The following is a 23,517-nucleotide window of genomic DNA, read 5'->3' on the forward strand; positions in this document are numbered from 1 at the left end:
AACAACAAATTAATGTTTTTCTTTCTCTCTTCCTCCATCCCTCTCTCTTTATCCCCCTTCCTCTCTTCCTCTGTCTTAAAATCAATAAATAAAATAAAAAGACATGAGCATTACATTTAAAAAAATAAAATTAAAATACTACCATAAAAATTCCTAATAATAAAAGTCTAATTAAATTTATTTTATTTCTCAAAAGAATATCTTTGAATCATGGTCCAACTATATTTTACATATTGTAATTGATATTTCATTAAAGTGTCCTTTATAACAAAGCTAAAACAGACTTTTTTTTGTCTTCTTAACAAATTTTATTTTCAGTCATTTCTGATAAATGAAGCACTAATGGCTGCATACAGATAAATATATCAAGATCTGACTATCTAACATAACTAGACAGGCATATCTTAGGGTGCGTCAGACTCTTTTTTTTTTTTTTAATGGGGTGACATCTATAAATCAGGATACATATATTCAAAGATAACAAGTCCAGGTTATCTTGTCGTTCAATTATGTTGCATACCCACCACCCAAAGTCAGATTGTCCTCTGTCACCTTCTATCTTGTTGTCTTTGTGCCCCTCCCCACCCCCTATCCCTCTCCCATTCCCCCCTCCCCCCCGTAACCACCACACTCTTGTCAATCAGACTCTTCTTTTTAATGCCATTTATTTATTTAAAAATCTGGGTCATTTTTCCTGTAGAATTTTCTTCTTTTTATTTGACTAACTCTATCCTTGTTGCATGTTTCTCTAGTCTCTATTTTTTCCTGAAAATTGGCAGTTAAATCTAAGAACTTATTCAGATTAAAGGTTATTTTACCTACATATTTATTTTCATAGCAAGAATATGACATAAGTAGTACTGTGTACTTCCTATTGTATAGTATTAAGAGAAACAATATTTGGTTGTCCTACCTGTGGTAACATTATTGATCTATGTGATCAAATAACGTAAATACAATTCCTTTTTTATAAATGAAGTTCCCAATTAAACATTCATCCAAAGGTTTAGTAGCCATTCTTGGATCCGTTTCAATAGGAGTAACAAAATGATTTATCAATTCTCCTTTACTTATAAGCTATATTTGTACTCCAAATAAAAACTTTCCCTTACCACCTCTCTGATTATAGTGAAATACAGTTGTTACAAAATATGTGCATGATATTTTTTCTTTATTTTTAAATTTTCAGTATAATGAATTGCTTCTGAGCAAACCTTGCCACTGCCTATGAGATTATCTAAACATGAATTCATGCATATTTTCATTTTTTGATGCGTTTCAATCCATTAAACTTCTTGTTATTTTGCTGGATCTATCACAGCATATTAATTTCAGTACTTTCTAGCTTGATTTCATTGAATGAGGAAGGTAAGGTTCTGGTTGGAAAGCACCGTGAGCCAGCAGTCACAGAACTTGGAACCCCAGCACAGGCTGACTGTGATCATAGACAGAACCTAGACATGCTCTGGCTCTTATTTTCTAACCTATAAGTGAGGATAATTTCCAACATACCTTGAAGACAATCTATGAAAATAGTTCTAGATCCTGACCAAGTGGTGGTGCAGTGGACAGAGCATTAGCCTGGGATACTGAGGACCAAGGTTCAAAATCTCAAGGTTGTTGGCTTGAGCGTGGGCTCACAAGCTTGAGTGTGGGGTCGCCAGCTTGAATGTGGGATCATAGACATGACCCCATGGTCGCTGGCTTGAAGCCCAAGGTCTCTGGCTTGAGCAAGGGGTCACTGTCTCTGCTGGAGCCCCTTTCTACCCCTGTTCCTGTCAAGACATGCATGAGAAAGAAATCAATGAGAAACTAAGGCATAGCAAAGAATTTATGCTTCTTATCTCTCTCCCTTCTGGTTTGTCTGTCCCTATTTGTCCCTCTCTCTGTCTTTCTCTGTCTCTGTCACAAAAACAACAAAGAAACAACAAAAATTAACCCTACAGAACCTATCTTATTCATAACCTGGGAACTACCTGTAGTTTGTGGTTTTTATTCTAAATATTATTTTTATTGAGTTGAATTTATCAAATATATTTTATGACACCACATTAGCATGTTAAACCTATTTGAGAAAAAAAGTAACAATATAGTTTGTTAGTGTAAGTGATAGACAACTGCTACTCAGTAAACACTCTTCAGGATAGGAATCTGAATCTTTTCAAACTGGACTTCCTTATGCAGTAGGTTAAAGCAGAGAAAAACATTTTTTAATCTGAAGACATAAAAGATATTGAAAAAAATGTTTGAAAAGCTAAAAGAAAAGATGTGAGCTGTCTTTTGAAAAGTTGTGGTTAATAGCACACTGAACCCAACCACATTTCCCTTAAAAATAAGTTACAAAATATTTTCCCACTTCTAAGGTACATTCTGTTATTCACCTCAATACTAAATCTTCAAATATATGAGGTTTCATATTTTTATTGAGGAAGTGAATTCTGTAGACCATCTCTTACTTTGTTGTTGTTGCTGAAATTCTATTTTACTGAGGTTAGGAATAGATTCTCTTCTTCTTTTCTATTTTGCCATCAGCCAACAGAGATCTTTTAAAAACCTCGTTGATTGTTAGACAGAAAGACAGCCATTCACTTAAGTGAGTGTTTTCTAACTCTTGAGTTAGTGGGTCTTTGAATAACCTGGACTTATTGGGAGTCAACTGGTTTTCTTTCTACAGATAAATGTAGGCATTCCTCCTCTTTCTCTGGGCCTGCCATTCATACAGTTAGGTCATGTCTGCATTTTCCCAAACAGCCTCCAATTACTAGGAGAGGCAGGGTTCAAAAGAAAAACATATCAGGGCACATTGCCTTACCATGCTGATGGTAGATATCAGACTAACATGTTTTGTAGCTTGCCTACGTATGTCAGATCTTTCCTTCATGTAGCTGATGAGTTTCCTGGCCCTCGAGCTTCAAGTACTGTTTTCTGAAATATTTTATTAGATCTTGATTTCATTTGGCTGAAGACACAGATACCCATACTTAATTCAATCAACCTGTAAATCATTTTATTTCTGTTCGTAAAGACATCTACTTAGCTTTGTATGATTTTGTTCTCATTTAGGGCAGTAGTTATTGTAATAAGCCTTTCTGTTGCATCAAGTAATTTTAAGGCTTTGATTAAATACACTGATGTTTTATATAAATGTCTAAATGTCTAATCACTATGTTGTACACCTGAAATTAATATAATACTGTATGCCAACTATAATTTAAAAATAAATTAAAAATAAATACACAGGGATTAAAGAAAACTTCTTTATGTAATATCTATTGCCTATAGGGATAGTTGGAGAGTGACAATTATATAATTATATTTGGTAGTTCACATTTGTTAGGTTTTTCCTGGAATGGCAGTCATTCATAGTGTTTGGGAAAAGGACCAATATGTAGGCAAATTTTCCTTATAGGTTATTGAAAGAAGACTTAGAAAAAAGTGTATTATTTTGAAAATACCTACTAACACTGTAATAAGTCAGAAAGTTACTTGGTTATCTTTGAGTTTCCTTATCTATACTTTCTGTTTCATCAGGTGCTTCAGATTTTGTGTAGATGCAAACATCTCGGTGATTGAGTGAAGTTGTCATATTTCTCAAAAATGTTTGATGCAGACTCAGGATAGATTTCGTTTTATGGATATGACCAGGAAGGGGAAAAATATTAGACTAATTAGAGATATAACACATTTCTGAACAGACCCAGAAGTGCTCAGATGGGACAGATCATAAGATCTTTGTACCATCTACACACTCCAAGCTCTTTCATTTCTCTGATCTCCTGGAAAAGGGAGAATTTGGTTTGACTCCTCTGCAAGGCCCTTCCTGGCTGGACAGTCAAGAAAATGTTCTGCAATGTATCCCTTTGCTTATTCCAATCAAGTTGTGGATATCTTCAAGTGTGCTGTTATTATTTAGTAAACTTGATAGTATATAATAACAAGACATCCTTAGAAATAAAATGGTAAAAAAATAATCTTGAATAAGTTTTTTTCAGAAAAAGCTCCTGGAAGAAAAATACATCATGTATTGTATATTTGTCAACTTACAAAAGGAATAAATCATGAAGACACAGTTAGATTTAACTGGTTTCAAGATCAAGGAAATTGTGCTTTCTTTCTATAAAGCAAAGCCTGTTTTGAAAGGATAATTGGTTTGGTGCATTAAGGAATACATATGGTTTCAATTAATTGTTTAACACGGATACATGTGAAAGAGACAATGGACTCCTTTTCTTCCCTTGATCTTCAGTCCATGTCTGCTGCAAGTGCTCTAAGATCTTACATTGAACATAGAAAAAAACTTCTAAAATTATTTTTAAACTCTTTGGTACAATGATCAAAATAGTACTTATAGCCACAAAATTTTCCAAATCTTTTTTCTACTTATTACATTTAATGATACACATGTGAGGAGGGAAGACAAGAATTAGTCTTATTTTACGTCAGGGAAAGAAGCCTCGGAGAGATGAAGTAGACAGTGGACCAATACTGGGACCTGGTCCTCTGAGCCCCTGTGCGTGGATTTGGTTCCTCTTCATCGAAGCTCTTTCGGGACTAGAGGCGCTAGTGCGTCTTATGATGTCAACCTGAGTAAGTCACTGCAGCCTTCTTTGCTTAATTTGTCCCCTGTATCAGATGGACCATCCTTCCAGAACTACCTGCGATTTGAAAATAATTTCTCTCTTTTCTGTTGCATAAAAACGATAGTATTACATAAACGTGAGCTGTCCTCACAACAATAATAAGAATGAGGAGTTTAGATGATATGGAGGATAGAGAGAAGGGATTTCAGAGGACCCAGATGGGTCACAGAGACAGGAGGAGACAAAATTGCTGCAGGGGTATGAAAACCTGGGGCAACTCCTGTTTTTCTGGAGAATACAGTAATGTCAGGCTGAGATGGAAGAATTGTGTGGTCTTCCTTGCCATGTGCTGCTCTTCTCGGTGGTAATGTTGTTGATGAGCTAAAATTTTCAACCTGAGATTTGTGCCAACCAATCCCACAGGTCTCTTGAAGTTTTTCACAGTGAGTTCTTGGCAGTGTGTTTAGTAAACTCTGCTCTCTTAAAGAACTGCCTGCAGGGGGCAGGCCATATACAAATAACGAACTGAGTGGCAAACAGTGAAATGCATCTGTATTCCCCAGTAGCTTCAAGAGTTAAAACTCAACTTACACAGGCAGAATACTTCTGGATGACTTGTTAGTTTTTGTTGTTTTTGGCAGTGGGAGAGTAAACATGGACATTAACAATGTCACTTGTTTTGTACGTATTTTTGACATTTTAATATTTTAGAATATAGACTATGAACATGCAGTTACCATACCATTTTGAAGAGGCACTGCACATATGTGTCACTGGGAGTTGTTAGAAATGTGTTGAGAATAAGCTATGGCCCCTATTTGGTACTTCAACCTAAGGGCACATGGTGGTATGCTGTGGCCAGATCTGCCATATTGATACTTTGCTTCCTGATTTTGAAGCAAAAAATAAAACTAAGTTATGTAAACTGGCTTCACAGTGAATTCTGAATCCAGAGCCTGGATGTCAGGTCTGGTTGATCTGGGCTGAAGTGGTTCTTCTCTGCCCCTTGACTTCATCCTAAAACTGTATAAATGGAAATGAGTCTACTGTTTGCATTGGCCTGGTGTGTTCCTTCCTTACTGCAGATTGAAGAGGTCTTGAAAGGTTTGGGCTTCCATCTATGAGGGAAAAGGTAGCACAGAGACATCCACTTGCACAATAATATATCCTGGCTCTCCAGCTTATCATTTGAATTACTTGTTGGTTGATATATAGTGAAACCTACTGAAAACATCTCAATTAAGTTCAAGATACCATTCTCAAATCTGGATCAGCCCTTGACAATCAAGACTGGGTCATACCCCATTCTGCCATTTTATTCTTCAAAAACCTTCTAATAAAATAAGAATTTTTAGACTTGATAGCCCTTTACATTGGTTAAACCTTCTTACAGAGAGAATAAGTGGAGAAGATGATCTTGTGGAAATTTCTAAATTTCTACAGTTGGTTTCTAAAATTGAATGGAGGTTTTGGTTTCTAGTAGCATAAATGGACTAACCATAAAGGCATCTAAGGGAAAGGAAGGTGAGAGGGCAGTAAGGGGTAAGGGTGGTTAAATATATGGTGACAGAAGGATATCTGACTCTGGGTGGCAAATGCACAATGCACTTATACAGATGATGCATTACAGAATTGTACACTTAAGCCCTATATAATTTTATTAATCAGAGTTACTCCAATAAATTTATTTTTTTTTTAAAAAAAACAACTCAACTTAACTTTGAGAATTTTGAACCCAGGATAAAATTGAGTCTCCACTTTGTTTGAATTTTGAATGATATTGAATTCCAGTTCCCCTCAATTTTTTCTTGATGGCTTGAGAACAGAACCACATATTCTCAGTTTTCAGTGTATATCTCAATATTTGTGTTTAAACAAAGTAGAGAACTTCAACTACAAGTCTTGCAACACTGCAAGCACCTTACTGTTGAGTCCAAATCTTATCTGTTTGATGACTGTATTCTCAGAGATTATTGCTGGCATCCTAATCTTAGTCTTCCAGCCTCAAGCACTATGAGAAATGAATGTTGTTTGTAAACTGTGCAGTCTGGGGTGTTTTTGTTGTAGCATGATAAATGGTCTAAGACATGTACATTAAATGTGGATCCTCCAATAAGGGTCGGTGGACTGTATGTTCATTTCCTCCAGATTCAGAAAGCTGAGTTCAGTTATGATCTGAATACAAATTGTTTAATCTGCTCATTCAGGCCTTCTAAGAAAAACACCAACTCTTTTTAAAGAAGGTTGTCTATGAGTTTTTCTTGACAACTCCACAATACTAAGTCTCAAGACCACTGACATTTGCTGAAATCTACCCTTTCTCTGATTTATTGAAGTAGAGATAGTTATTCAACTATTACTCCTTTATTACTATCTCACTTAACTATTTCTCAATACTATAGAGTTCCACTTAACTAAACATTACCAAGGACTTCTACAGCCCTTGGGCTGCTATTAGTGTATATTATAGTTAGCTGTGATCATTCTAATGGTCTTAGATGTTGCAACTAATTTATCCAAGAACTGAGCCCTAGAAGTGTGAAAATTGAGTGTTTTATTTTGCATGCAGTCATTACCATAACGGAGAAGGGTGTATTACTTCTGATTTCTTTACAACCATCACACAAAAGTTGGGCCTAAAGCTTTTAGATTACAGCGATTATTACAGATTTTACACGAGATAAAAATGTAATTGCTCCATTTCTTTCATTCCTTCTTTTATCCCCCCAGCCTCTCCAACTGCATATTTTAGACCTTCCTGTTTGATTGCCAGGTCAGACCCGGGACAAAAGACATTGGTCAGAAGATAGGGGAGCTGGAATGTTTCTTTTCATGAGAAATGAAATGCTTGGAATTTCTCTTCCAAATGGGTCAGCAAAGGTCTCCATTGTCATTTCCATTTTTAAACCCTTGTATATCTATGTAAACTCTTTCATTGCTTATAGAGGACTAATATTCCCAAATACATTGATAGTTATGGAGAATGAGCTGGAAGCAGCAATCCTTCACAAAAAATGTGATGTACATATTTTTTTCACCTTCCTTCTTACACCATCTTTTATACTCCTTCATCCTTTTAAATTCTTTGAACCTCTCTTATTTTTTACTCCCTTCATTGTCTTATTTTAAGAAATGGCCAAACCATTCAAGCCTTCAGCAACCACCACCCTGGTCATAAGACTTTGCATCAACAAACAGATAATAAGTCACTCAAGGCTCTGATGATGGTTAGCAATTTTTAGCAATAAAGTATTTTAAAGTAAGGTATGCATATTGTATTTTTAGACATAATGCTACACTTAACAGTCTATAGTATAATGTAAACATAACTTTCACGTGCATGTCAGAGATTTGTATGGCACACATGATTTTGATATTTGCTTTATTGCTTTGGTCTAGAACCAAACCACAAGATCTCTAAGGTAGGCATGTATACTATACCCTTATCTCCATTGTACATACAGGTATTTGGAATCTCAGGCTCAGAGGAATAAGAATTCGGCATTAGGAAGTGACACTTAAGACCAGAGAATTGAACCCAGGATTCTCAACCAAAACACAGTGCTCCAATACCCCTGCACTGAACAATTTGCTGAAGGAGCTAGCATGCCTGGGCAGAGGGCTGTCATTTGAAGAAGGGAAGTCAATTCATTCTTTATTGCTCTGGAAAGCAGGACAAGGATCAGCAGGTGGAAATTATAGGGAGGCTAATTTTTGCTGCAATTTGAGGAAGAACTTTCCAACAATTAGAGCTGTCTAACCAGGGAACAATATACTTTGTCAAATAAATGAGCAGCCTGTCGCTAAAGGCATTTAAGTTGAAAGCTGAAGATCACTTCTCAGGAATGTTGGGGAAAAGATTACTGCATAGGTGGCATGAATGGCATTTAAGGTTTATTCATCTTAAAGATCCTATGGGTAGGGTGTATGACATTGGCAGAATGATCCATAACCTGGGACATCGTATAGTCTTCACGGTCATATCTAAGCAACCTGATGTACTGTAGTCCATGCAATTGTAGTTCAAGCTTGATATTTCCTGAAGAAGCTCCATTTGAATAGATTTTCAGTTCAATTGACCTCTCCAGAGTGGTTGAATGTGATGGACTGGGACTCTGCCTTTCAACATGTTTAAAATTTGTTTCCTATTATTTAAACTCCTAAAAAGATTGGCACTCCTGAAATCTTTAGATGTGAATATTTCCTCTACTGAAATAGCACTTCAAATTATGCTTTTGGAGTTCTTTTAAAGACTGAATAGTTGTCATTAAACACACCCAATGGCTGATATAGAGGTGGTCAGGCTGAGCTAATGCTTTAATCTGGGGTAAAATCAAAATGTAAAAATTTGAGCATGAAATTATACATTGGTGAAAGGAAACCCAGATCACCATCTGCCCACACATTTCTTTCTCACTTCTTTCCTTTTGCACCACTGAGAAGCACAGAAATTCCCTTCGTTGCCTTGTGCATTTCCAATGGCATATTACCCCTCCAGAAAGAATTTTATACCATGAAGTAAGTTGTATTTTATGTGTTAAGAGTGAAACTTGAAAGCTTTTCATAGGAGAAGTCATGGCGGGGTTTAATCAACCACAGAGTCATCTAAATCGCCATTATATCTCACCCTAAACTTCAACAGAAGGGCAAGGTTATAAAATGGTCAGAGACACAAGTCAACAAGTACAACTTGAGATCATTACCAAGGAATCATTCTCGGCCTCATTTTCTCCCATTTGAGGTAAAGGAGAATTACAGTTATTTGCCTTTCAGCTGAGCACAGAAATAATGTATAATACTAGCTAAATAACAATTTCCACAGAGTGTTTTTCATTCTCACAGGTATCTTATAAAGTCAGTATGACAATCCTTATTTAGTTTATTTAAATAACTTTCAGCTTCCACTAACTGCAAAGGACCGGGTCCAAGCTTATGATAATAAGGACTTTTCTATTATTTTAAGTGATAAAAACTCCACTTGATACAGCTTTTTAGAAGAAGACCTACATTATGGGGAGGGATGCAGTTGAGCATCAGTTCAGGAGCTGGGACTAAACTGCTGCCAGTGCTTCTTGGTCCCTCTTCACCTCCCACCGCCTCGTTCTGTTCCCTCAACAGTGCCAAGGTGATGCTCTTTCTCTCTTCCTAAACAGTACAATATCTTTCAATGCATTAAGTACAAATATCAACCTTTCATATGTTGCATTAAGTACAAATATCAACCATTCATTTTAAATTAAACAGTACTTTACTGTTGCCAGTTTTCATAGACAGTAGTAGTCTAAAATGAATATTCTCAATTTAAGGGTCATGTTGTCTATCATTTCCACTGAGCTAAAACACTATTTATTTTCTTTTTTATTTATTTTATTTTTATTTGCCAAACTAGTTTCTGCAGAATATTAAAATTGTGGTTGGCTATAGTTGTCTTTGATTTTTTAATTTTAACTTCTTTCCCTTAATATTGTTTTTGAAGTTTCTGCATAGAAAAAATTGCTTGATTTTCCTTCTTATTTCTTTTCTTTTCTTTTTTTAATCAAGTGAGAGGCAGAAAGGTGGAGAGACAGACTCCCACAGGTGCCCCAACCAGGATCCACCCTGCAACCCTCGTCTGGGCTGAGGTTCTGCCCATCTGGAGCCAGTGCTCCACTGCTTGGCTACCAAGCTATTTTAGTGCCTGAAATGAGGTCTTGCAGCCATCCTCAGCACCTAGGCCAACTTGCCGTTTTGAGCCATGGCTGCAGGGGAAGAGAGAGAGAAGGGGCGGTGGTAGAGAAGCAGATGGGTGCTTCTGTGTGCGCTGACCAGTTAATGAACCTGAGACTTCCACTTGCTGGGCTGACACTTTACTGCTGAGCCACAAACAGCCAGTGCCTGGTTTTCTTAAGTTATTCCTGAACTATTTTCTGACACTATTAGAAATGGAAATATTTTATTTTCCAATATTATGCTGTTAGGATAAAAAAAGCTACAATTGATATTTGTATATTGACCTTGTATCCTACAATGCAGCTAAATCTATTACTTCTAAAAGATCTATATATTTAGATTTTTCTACATTAATAATCATATAAATAGTTTCACTTATACTTTTTGATCTTTAAGCCTATTATTATTATTGCTTTGTTTTCCCAAGATTTTACTGAGTTTACTGAATTATTCAAATGGGTTTTCTGTATCTATTGAAATTATCATATAAAGTTTCTTTGTTTGGTAAATATGATTAAATAAATTGATTTTTCAAATTGTAAAGCAATCTTAACATTCCTGGAATAAATCCTACTTGAGGTTTATTACTGATGTTGCTTTGCAAAAAAATTTGAGTATATTCTCATGGAGGGTAGTGATTTGTAATTTTTGTCTTTTTTTCTTTGTCTTTGTATTCATGTATGTGTGGTATTTTGTTTTTGTCAAGGCATGTTCACTTTATACAGTGTAAATTACTTCTTTTTATTTTCTGAATGCATTCTTATAAGAACAGCATTTCTTTCTTTAAAAGTTTGATAGATTTTGCTAATGAAATCACTGGGCCTACAGTTTTGTTTTACTATTTGAGAATGAATATAATTTTATAATAAGTATAGGCTTAGCCTGACCAGGCAGTGGCACAGTGGATAGAGCATTGGACTGGGTCTCAGAGGACCCAGGTTCAAAACCCAATGATGCCAGCTTGAGTGCAGGCTCACCAGCTTGAGCGTAAGGATGCTGGCTTGAGCATAGGATCATAGACATGACCCCATGGTCACTGGTTTAAGCCCAGGGTTGCTGGCTTGAGCCCAAGGTCACTGGCTTGAACAAGGGGTCATTCATTGTTCAATCCTAGAGGATTGTAGCCACCTGTTCAAGGCACATATAAGAAAACAATCAGTAAACAACTAAGGTGTCACAGCAAAGAATTAATATTTCTCCTCTCTCTCCCTTCCTGTCTGTCTTTCCCTATCTGTCTTTGTCAAATAAATAAACAAATAAATAAATATAGACTTATTCAGAAAGTTTTTTTAATGTTTTCTGCAGTTCAATTTAGTTAAAATAATTTAATAAATTTCACCTAAGTTGACTAATTGTTGTTATAAAATGGTTCATTATGATCCTCTAGGATTTGTGTGTGATATAATCTTTAGTGATATATTATCTTAATTCCAATATTCATCTGTCTTGGATCAAATTTATACTAGGTTGTGGAAATAGTTTCATACGCAGATTTTTGTTTAGAACTTCAGGGAGTTTACTAGTTTCTGTTTCGTTCTGAGGGGTTTTTTTGGTGCCAGTTTTACCTTTAATGTCAATGTTTGAATAACTTAATATAAGGGTAGAGATTTAGACTTGAAGGTTTGTTGGCTTGTGGGAGAATTATTTTCTGAAGATTCTTCTAGTGTAAGTAGCTTCCCTACTCTTTCTTTCATAGAAGGGGTACTGCTTTCATGACCTCCAGTTATTGAGATTTCTTACTCTCAAGTCTTTTCCTTCCCCAAACTTCATTTTGTATTTGTTGTGAATATATTAACTTCCAAGTTCTCATTTTCTAAGTTTTGCTTTAGCTTCAGTTTTTCTCTTCCTGGCACCTGAAAATGTCAGTTCCTTTCTTCTCAATCATGTATTGCATTATTGTTTGCTTGCTTTCTGTGTGTTCATAGTAAAAGTGGGGTCCATGTTAAATTAGTCTGCCACTTGCTGAAACCCAGCTTTATTTTATATTATGCTTACAACATCCCAGGAGCATAAGTATCATAGCTCAATTTTCAGAGAAAACTTCTGTTTACAGGTATTCATAGACTCTCTCACAGCTAGTCGTGTAGAGTATGAACCTGAACCCATTTTTTTTTTTTGTGACTCTAACGTTTCAGTCTTTTCAATAGGATAGAAAAAGAGTGTTTAATTTCTGATTAGTTCTTTTTTCTCTAAATTTGTGCTTCAGACTGTCAAGGGATCCTGTTGGGCCATGTCCTATTAAAGGTCCATTATAAGATGTAAGTGGCTTTAAGTGGAGCCTAGCCTCACTCTGGTTAATAACCATTGTCCATAGAATTGAGCTTTACTGAACCATTACTTTAACAAAGGTAGTGGTGGTGAATCATTCTTATAATTTGACAAGACCTCAATTTTCTAGGACTTTGCTGTTCTTCATAATGATTATGAATTTTCTATTATTTTTGAAGTCCAATCATGGTTCTTTGCAGTCCCTTTCTGCTCCCTATTCTGTGCACCTATAATATTTTCTTATTCGTGGTGACATTGTTTACTATAATTTTCATTCTTTCATAGATTTTTGATTATCTACCAGGCTATCCTCACTTCTCAATTCAGACAGAGAGCTTCTACAGGTGTAAACTTATCTGATTATTATCATATTTTGTTCCTCAAACACTTAGAAGAAAACTTTTGTTGTGTGTGCCATCTAAACATAGAAACGTTGATTGTAGACTTACCATAGCTGGATGCCTCACCAGAAATTACCCATGGTGAAAGGGAGCTATCTCTTCTAAGATTACTCCTGGGAAAATCTGTATTCAATTCAAGGGTGCAAAGGTCCAGCTTTTGTGCCTCTATTCAGACATCTCTGAAGGGATATCCTAGAATCAGGGGACCTGTGGAATCGACTAAAGCTTCTGTTGTACTTGCATCCTGGTTGAACTGCTCTCACTGCCTGGTGAGGAGACTTTCAACAACAAACCCCAATAACCCTCTCACGCCCATCTCAGAGACTTAGAATCTAATTCCAGGGCAAATAACCTAGGACAGCCTTGCTTAGTGAGGACATTTAATTAAATAGTTAACTGAAATTGGATAAGTTTGATTGATGATAGACTCTAAAGGTGTGGGAAGAAATATGGGTTAATAATCTGTAAATCCAGGATTCCATTTTGATTGGGAAGACTCTTTAATGTGACTTTCTCCTGTTACCACTACATCACTGAGTTGTTTGTGATGTGTTTTGGGTCTTGGATACTTAGAATTATTATTAAACAGTTACCATGAATTATTACTGCTTATTTGTGTCTCGCTGTTCTTTTTCTTTTTATTCAGTGAGAGGAGGGGAGGCAGAGACAGACTCCCACATGTGTCCTGACCAGGATCCACCTGGCAAGCCCACTAGGGGATGATGCTCTGCCCATTTGGGGTGTTGCTTCATTGTTCAATAACAGAGCTCTTATTAGCACCTGATGCAGAGGCTATGGAGCTATCCTCAGTGCCCAGGGCCAGCTCGCCCCAATTGAGCCATGACTACAAGAGGGGGGGGGAGAGAGAGAGAGAGAGAGAGAAAGAGAGAGAAAGAGAGGGAGAGAGAGAGGCAGAAGGGGGAGGGGTGGAGAAGCAGATGGGCACTTCAGTGTTTCCTGACCAGGAATTGAACCCGGGACATCCACACACTGGACCGATGTTCTACCACTGAGCCAACCAGCCAGGCCTATCTCACTATTCTTTATAACTAGTTTTAAGAGTTCCTGTGTTTATATTTGGAGAACAGAGCATCAGCCATACCTGAGGCCAGAACTCACTGATGCATAGTCATTACTCCCTATTGACAAGTAAATATGAACTTCCTTGGTATCTTTGCATGTTTTATTTTCCTGTAGTTTAAATTCTTACATATGTTTTCAATTTCTTTCTAAACTTTAATTTTCTAAGTGGAAGTAAACTTCTTTTTACTATTACATCCTTCCTGTGGCTAATGGGATACTTAGCATGGAGATAATGAAACTTTTAATTGTTTTGTTGATAGATGATCCTAAAAAAAAACCCAAAATCTATTCTAACTATAAAATTAATGATTACCTCATTTTAATGATAACTTTATAATCCAAATTATTTGACCCTTTCCTCTAGGATAGTTATTTAAAGTTGACTAAACTGAATTTAGAAATCTACTGAAGTGTTTTTCTTCTGTAAAGTTGTTTATCATAATTTGAGATTGGTTATGTAAGTGTCATGTATGGATGTGAGTATACACATAGGATGTAGGATGTGGCTGACATTGCTGGATGCATGTTTTTACTTACTGTAAAGATAAATGCTCAGTATCTCAGAAGGTTATGTTTGATGTCAGACTCATGTCTATATTTGGAGAACTTAGCTTTGGCAGTATGCTATGAGTACTATTTAGAAGCAAATATGAATTATTCACTGTAGAAAGAATTATAAAAGTTTAAAACCGATCTTTTGGCCAAAGAAATGCAATGTAAAATCAAGACTACAGAAGCAAAGAATTATGTAATATGACTACAGGACAGTACCCACCTGAATAATTCTAGCAAATTCTATGATACATCGGTATCCTCTGGCAGGAAAGTCCGCAGTGATGTCATTCATTCTTTGGGCTCAAAGCATTTTGGGGCATACCAGGAAGCACCAAATATGGATCAGTATTCTTGGAACAAAGGAAACACCCAAACCAGTGATTTTCAATATCCAGTCCACCAGAAATTTAGTTCTGGTCTTGTGAAATTTCTGGCAGATAAGCAGTTGAAAAATATTGATCTAAACATCTAGAAGATAGCCTGAGCTGTGGTGGCACAGTGGATAAAGCATTGACCTGGGAACACTGAGGTCACCGGTTCAAAACCCTGGGCTTGCCTGGTCAAGGCACATATGGGAGTTGATGCTTTCTGCTCCTCCCCCCCCCTTCTCTCTTTATAAAAAAAATAACATTTAAAAAAATAAAATATATCTTTAAAAAAACCCCAAACAACTAGAAGATAGCTATGAATAAATGCTATTGCCCAGGTCGAAGTGATGGTCCTAGTATTCTTAGACTCTATTCCAGAAATAGAAAAGTTTAGAGAAGAGGGGTAATAAAGAATGTGTGGAGAGGTGTTTTTTTTAACCTTTAACAAATTTTATATTTTAGAATAGTTTTAGATTTATAGAAATGTTGCAAGAATATTACAAAGAGGTTCCATATATTGCACAACTAGTTTAATAGTGAACATTTTCAAAAATGTTTGAAAATAAAGTGATTCTGCATAGGTATAAGGGAATAAGGGTCCTGACATCCACATTACTGAAAAAACCGCCAGGCATAAATTTGATCCCCAATAAATATTTGTGATTTGAGGAAATATAACACATTGTGCTCAAATATTATAAGGACTTTAATACCCAGGTGACATAGATGCTTGTAACGAATTCTATAGAAAATAGGGGATCATCTTTTTAAGGATAATTTTATACCTAGAAAGAAAGTAGAATTTAAAACATTTCAAAAAATTAGGTTATTCATATCTATCTTGGAAAACAGCAGCAACAAATTCAACAAAACGAAAAAATAAATTTAAAACTGAGTTCATGCCCTGAGACTAAAGACCAAAAATTCTACTTTCTACTTCTCTGATTCAGAAATCAATGTCATGTTGTCTGTAATCACATATGTCAAACCCAGTTAATCTCAAATAAGGATGAAATGTGATCTGAATTTATTTTCTAATGCTTAGCCTAGTTTGGGTAAGAAATATGCAATATTGCTTTCAGTTTGTTTTCAGTTCATTAACAAAGGAGCCATTTGAAACTGGTGTTGGTCTTCCTAAAGCAGAAAAGGTAGCATTCTGCACAGCACAGTTTTAGGGTCATTCAGCGGTTTTCCTTGTCATCAAATCTTCTCCCAACCAATGTATGAAGTTCCAACCGAGATTATACTTTTCATAGAGGTAAACTTATCCTCTCGTTACTTGTTCACATTTTAGGCACTGAATAACGGAGAATGTGAGGAACAAAAACTTTGTGAGGGCTTGTTGATAGGGAGGTAATTAGGCCCTACATCAATCATGTCAGGCTAAACCCATGGAAGCAGGAAGCAAGAACCCTGTATCTAAGGGCTGGATTACATTAGGCTCCCCTCTGCTGGAGAGAAAATGAGAATGGCTACCTGCCAGAACTGTTTTTCCTTCATGGTTCCCAAGAAAGATGTACACAAAGAAGAAAAGGCTAGGCAGATCCTCTGTCTCTTGTCACTGTAAGGCTTTCCCCCCACCAACCACATAGACTCCTGATGAGAGGTGCTTGGCCACGTGGAACTTGCAAGAATCCTTCTAATGAGGCTAAGGTGCTTCCTTTCCCATGAGACTTGGCATTGTTTCTGATGGCAGTGGCTCTTGGCATCGTTCATTAATGCCAGAACAAAGCAGGTCAGGTAGCCTCTGTGGTTGCAAACCTCGGTAATTGAACCACATTTATGGAAGAAGAGCAAAAGGGAAGGTCCGAAAGAAGAGCAGAAAGAGAAATTACCTACCAGATATCCCATCCCTAGCACTGTGGACAAAGCCTAATCCACTCAGTGCCCGTCCTCTATCTGATTACACTTCCTATCTGGTCCTTTGCTTTCCCTCCTCCTATTAATGGCATCCCAATCAGTGCTTTGTGTTACAAGGCTCTCCTGCTTTTCATGTTCAATCAGGCACAATCTCTCCAACATTTCTCAGTCTAACTCTTGCTTTCTATTTTACAGCAGTCATGCTAGTCTGACTTTAAATGTATTATCTTCTAACCTCACAATTTCAAAGTTATACCTAGAGCCTACAACAGTGCCTTACATATAATACGCTCCCAATTAATAGTTGTTACATGATTGGATGAATGGATATCCCTCTCCCCATCCTAATCAAGGCTCTTTACCCTGACTGTTTAATATATGAAAAACAGCTTTGATTCTCCAAATTCAATAACATCTTATTTCTCATTCTCTCTTCTCCCCTTGGGTTACATGTTTTAAACTAACTCTCACTACATTTTTCCAAGCAGTATCTAATTCCACAATATTGACAAGCCCTAAATCCTTCTGCTCTTCTGAAGTTTCTTTCTATTGTCTTCCTTTACACTAAGATCTTCCTGTGAAAATTATCTTCATACATTTAAAACATGCAACTCTATTAAACATAAATAACTTAAGAAAATGTTATATTTTATTATTACAGAGGGTCCCTGGGTTACTACGCAGTTCCATTGCTACGACAGTGACATAACCTGAATTTTGGGGTAACTCGAAACACACACTAGCCTAAATCACTTACCTATCTTTTTTTTTTATAATTTTATTTTTTTAATGGGGTGACATCAATAAATCAGGATACATATATTCAAAGATAACATGTCCAGGTTGTTTTGTCGTTCAATTATGTTGCATACCCATCACCCAAAGTCAGATTGTCCTCTGTCATCTTCTATCTAGTTTTCTTTGTGCCCCTCCCCCTCCCCCTTTCCCTCTCCCTCTCCCCCCGCCCCCCTCCCCCTGTAACCACCACACTCTTATCAATGTCTCTTAGTCTCACTTTTATGTCCCACCTACATATGGAATAGTGCAATTCCTGTTTTTTTCTGATTTACTTATTTCACTTCGTATAATGTTATCAAGATCCCACCATTTTGCTATAAATGATCCAATGTCATCATTTCTTATGGCTGAGTAGTATTCCATAGTGTATATGTGCCACATCTTCTTTATCCAGTCATCTATTGATGGGCTTTTTGGTTGTTTCCATGTCCTGGCCACTGTAAACAATGCTGCAATGAACATGGGACTGCATGTGTCTTTGCGTATCAATGTTTCTGAGTTTTTGGGGTATATACCCAGTAGAGGGATTGCTGGGTCATGAGGTAGTTCTATTTGCAGTTTTTTGAGGAACCACCATACTTTCTTCCATAATGGTTGTACTACTTTACATTTCCACCAACAGTGTATGAGGGTTCCTTTTTCTTCACAGCCTCTCCAACATTTGCTATTACCTGTCTTGTTGATAATAGCTAATCTAACAGGAGTGAGGTGGTATCTCATTGCAGTTTTGATTTGCATTTCTCTAATAACTAAAGAAGATGAGCATCTTTTTATATATCTGTTGGCCATTTGTATTTCTTCCTGGGGGAAGTGTCTGTTTATGTCCTCTTTCCATTTTTTTATTGGATTGTTTGTTGTTGAGTTTTATCAGTTCTTTGTATATTTTGGATATTAGGCCCTTATCTGAGCTGTTGTTTGAAAATATCATTTCCCATTTAGTTGGCTGTCTCTTTATTTTGTTGTCACTTTCTCTTGCTGAGCAAAAACTTCTTAGTCTGATGTAGTCCCATTCATTAATTTTTGCCTTCACTTCTCTTGCCTGTGGAGTCAAATTCATAAAATGCTCTTTAAAACCCAGGTCCATGAGTTTAGTACCTATGTCTTCTTCTATGTACTTTATTGTTTCAGGTCTTATGTTTACATCTTTGATCCATTTTGAGTTAATTTTAATACAGGGGGACAGACTGTAGTCCAGTTTCATTCTTTTGCATGTGGCTTTCCAGTTTTCCCAGCACCATTTATTGAAGAGGCTTTCTTTTCTCCATTGTGTGTTGTTGGCCCCTTTATCAAAAATTATTTGACTGTATATATGTGGTTTTATTTCTGGGTTTTCTATTCTGTTCCATTGGTCTGAGTGTCTATTTTTCTGCCAGTACCATGCTGTTTTGATTGTCGTGGCCCTATAATATAGTTTGAAGTCAGGTATTGTAATGCCCCCAGCTTCATTCTTTTTCTTTAGGATTGCTTTGACTATTTGGGGTTTTTTATAGTTCCATATAAATCTGTTGATTTTTTGCTCCATTTCTTTAAAAAATGTCATTGGAATTTTGATGGGAATTGCATTAAATTTGTATATTGCTTTGGGTAGTATAGCCATTTTGATTATATTTATTCTTCCTAACCAAGAACAAGAAATATTCTTCCATCTCATTATATCTTTTTCGATTTCCCTTAACAATGGTTTATAGTTTTCATTATATAAGTCCTTTACATTCTTTGTTATGTTTATTCCTAGGTATTTTATTTTTTTTGTTGCAATCCTGAAGGGGATTATTCTTATCATAAAGCCCTGAAACTAGAATTCAACTGCAAAAAAGAGGAAAAAAAATCCCACAAAAATGTGGAAACTAAACAACATTCTTTTAAAAAATGAATAGGTCAAAGAAGAAATAAGTGCAGAGATCAAAAGATATATGCAGACAAATGAAAATGACAATACAACATATCAGAATCTATGGGATGCAGCAAAAGCAGTGATAAGAGGGAAGTTTATATCACTTCAGGCATATATGAACAAACAAGAGAGAGCCCAAGTGAACCACTTAACTTCACATCTGAAGGAACTAGAAAAAGAAGAACAAAAACAACCCAAAAGCAGCCGAAGAAAGGAGATAATAAAAATCAGAGCAGAAATAAATGAAATAGAGAAAAGAAAAACTATAGAAAAAATTAATAGAACAAGGAGCTGGTTCTTTGAAAAGATCAACAAAATTGACAAACCCTTGGCAAGACTTACTAAGGAAAAAAGAGAACTCATATAAACAAAGTCCAAAATGAAAGAGGAGAAATCACCACAGACACCGTAGATATACAAAGAATTACTGTAGAATACTATGAAAAACTTTATGCCACTAAATTCAACAACCTAGAAGAAATGGATAAATTCTTAGAACAATACAACCTTCCTAGACTGAGTCAAGAAGAAGCAGAAAGCCTAAACAGACCTATTAGTAGAGAAGAAATAGAAAAAAACCATTAAAATCCTCCCCAAGAATAAAAGTCCAGGCCCAGACGGCTATACCAGCAAATTTTATCAAACATTCAAAGAAGACTTTGTTCCTATTCTACTCAAAGTCTTCAAAAAATTGAAGAAGCAATACTACCAAACACATTTTATGAGGCCAACATAACCCTCATATCAAAACCAGGCAAGGATGGCACAAAAAAAGAAAACTACAGACCAATATCTCTAATGAATACAGATGCTAAAATACTAAACAAAATACTAGCAAATCGAATACAACAACATTTAAAAAAATAATACATCATGATCAAGTGGGATTCATCCCAGAATCTCAAGGATGGTTCAACATATGTAAAACGGTTAACGTAATACACCATATCAACAAAACAAAGAACAAAAACCACATGATCTTATCAATAGATGCAGAAAAGGCTTTCAATAAAATACAACACAATTTTATGTTTAAGACTCTCAACAAAATGGGTATAGAAGGAAAATATCTCAACATGATAAAGGCCATATATGATAAACCATCAGCTAACATCATATTAAATGGCACTAAACTGAAGGCTTTCCCCCTTAAATCAGGAACAAGACAGGGTTGTCCACTCTCTCCACTCTTATTTAATGTGGTACTAGAGGTTCTAGCCAGAGCAATCAGACAAGACAAAGAAATAAAAGGCATCCATATCGGAAAAGAAGAAGTAAAGGTATCACTTTTTGCAGATGATATGATCCTATACATCGAAAACCCCAAAGAATCCACAAAAAGACTACTAGAAACAATAAGCCAATACAGTAAGGTCACAGGATACAAAATTAACATATAGAAGTCAATAACCTTTCTATATGCCAAAAATGAAATATTTGAGAATGAACTCAAAAGAATAATCCCCTTCACTTACCTATCTTAACACAGGTGTAAAATCATGATCTAGATTCTAGAACATAAAAACACAGCTAAGCCACATACAAAGGAAAAGGACATAAGTGTACTGTACTGTACACGGTACTGAGTATTCTTTCGCCACACAACCACACTAGTTCACCCATGTAGCCTGTAAGTGTGATGCTAACAGCGTAAGCCGAAACACATCTCAATTTTTTTGTTTATATGGGAATGAACATCATAAACTCGAAATGTTGTATGTCAAGACTGTCATAACCCAAGGACCCCCTGTATTTGTATCTATCTTAACATATAGCATGGTATCTTACACATTTATTAATCACAGGGTAAATATCTGTTCATTTAATCAACATTGACTTCAGAGACCTCACTAGAAATCTTGGCACACACATAGAACCCTTAGTACTAATCAAGGCATATTTTCAGTGATTTACAGGGGTTGACAATAAGGAGTGACATCAGTATGAACTGAAGTCACACAATGATTGTTCTGGGCAAGGTAGCTCTTGACATGACCCTTGCAGGTAACACTCTCTCTCCTCCTGCTCAGTAATAGCCATTTAGTGTGGTAATATCACTACTCTGCTTCATAAATGAGTGTGTTTGTACAGCATAGAAAAAGTTAGAACTGAGCAGATCCATAGGTATTTTGGAGAGTGTGGGAGGAAAATGAAGGAGAGAAGTCAGTAGAATAGATCCAAGATTCAGGTAGGGGGAAGGAACCCAGGTATCCACAATGAGGGAATCCTGGAGAGGAATTTGGGGCTGTGCCACTTCCATCAAACCACACCACCTGGCTCTGCTTTCTCACCTATGCAACAAATCCACGTAGCTACATTCTCTCTAGGTCTTTCAACTCTAGTTGGGATTTCCTGGTGCCAATACAGGCAAATAGAACGCTTAAGAGAAAACCACCTCAGCTTTTTCCTTTGAGGGCCAATTAGAGACAAATCATTTGAGTCGTAGAAAGGCTTTTACCCCTTCTGAAGCAATCTGGACATTTCCACACTCCTGAGACTCTTGATGTATACAGTAATGGAAGTGAGTGAAGGTTTAAACCATTATTTGCTGTTAACACATACTACCTAAGAAATAAAATGATCCCTAAGTATGATTTCTGTGTATAAACTCCTTGTAGCTATTATTGAGCTCGCAATAGGTTCTCCAAACTTCTATTAAAATATCAATAGTATTTTTCAGAGCTTAAATTGAGCGGTGATTTTATTTCAGGCTGATCCTATAAACCACTTTTCTTCGAAGATTCTCTTGTTGTTGCTAAAAATGAAAGCCATTCAAACGAGCAGTGATTGAAACAGTGAGAAAGAAGGGGGAAAAATCAATATCGCATTTTCCAGGGCACTATCTCTGCTTTTGAAAAGAGACCTTTAATAACGTGCTTACAGGAGAGGCAGCTAGTTGCTCAAAGTGCATTCAGGGGTGAGCTGAACGGATGGTTTTCTGGGAAGACTCTCCAGAGAGAGATTGCTGAGAAGTCAGAGCTCAAGCTCACTGGTGGAATCTGCAGCAAGCTGACTCAAAGCATCCTCAGGATCTGGAGCTAAATGGACCTCTTTGCAGCATCGGAAGCACTCTTTCTCCTATACCTTGTCTGAGTTCCAAGACAGAATGGAAGCGGGTCAAAGAGGGAAGAATAACCATTAGTTACTAGTGATTACCTGGCTTGTTGTGTCTTCCAATTTGGTCCATTAAATCAAGGCCACACTCATGAGTACAGAAACAAAGCCTTTAGCAATGAGAATGGCCCTGTCCACATTTAACATCCATTTCTTCCTGGTGGCATTTCTGTTGCTGGTTATTTAGTGGGCACAGAAAAGAGTAAGTCCTTGGGAAGAAAAATTCTGTGGTTACACTTGAAATCTAAAAGGTTTGGAAATAAAACATATTTTGTTAACTTTCAAATGATATTTCCCCTCAAGTGAAGAAATTTGTAAAAAGCTATTTTTCTTTAATAGTATGGCTTATTAAGGAGGAGGAAACATTACAACACATGAAAGAAGACACCAAATAAGAATTCTAAAAAGAGGACGATTTTGATACAGTAAATGTGGGTCAAAGCCAAGATCAAGAGAAATGAAATTCGTCATGAGAAGGAGAATTAGTAGTGCAAATTTCTAGTCACAGGAGCTATAACAGTGATATAGGACTGAAGAGAATGCAATGAACTATGCTCTAAAGAATGATAAAAGATTTAAAGATGCTAAAGAATGCCAGAGCTATTGTCATGGAATCAGAAGGAAGAGACATGCTACGGGCAGTCACTCTCCTGAGATTTAGGACTTATTTTGACATGGATAACAGAGAGGTGAGTGCAGTCAAGCCCACCAGTGATCTGTATTTCAGCTGCTTTGATTGTGAGAAACCATTTACTGTCTCCTAATTCAGCAGTAATACGTAGTCATTATCATGGACAGGTAATTTTGTCAGCTGTTAACATGGGGCTGAGGAGTAAAGTATCTCTGACTTGAAATCACTGCTCAGCAGTTGTTGAGTCAGTAGGGTA

The sequence above is a fragment of the Saccopteryx bilineata genome, chromosome 11 (genome assembly GCF_036850765.1).
Source record: "Saccopteryx bilineata isolate mSacBil1 chromosome 11, mSacBil1_pri_phased_curated, whole genome shotgun sequence".
NCBI classification, from domain to species: Eukaryota; Metazoa; Chordata; class Mammalia; order Chiroptera; family Emballonuridae; genus Saccopteryx; species Saccopteryx bilineata.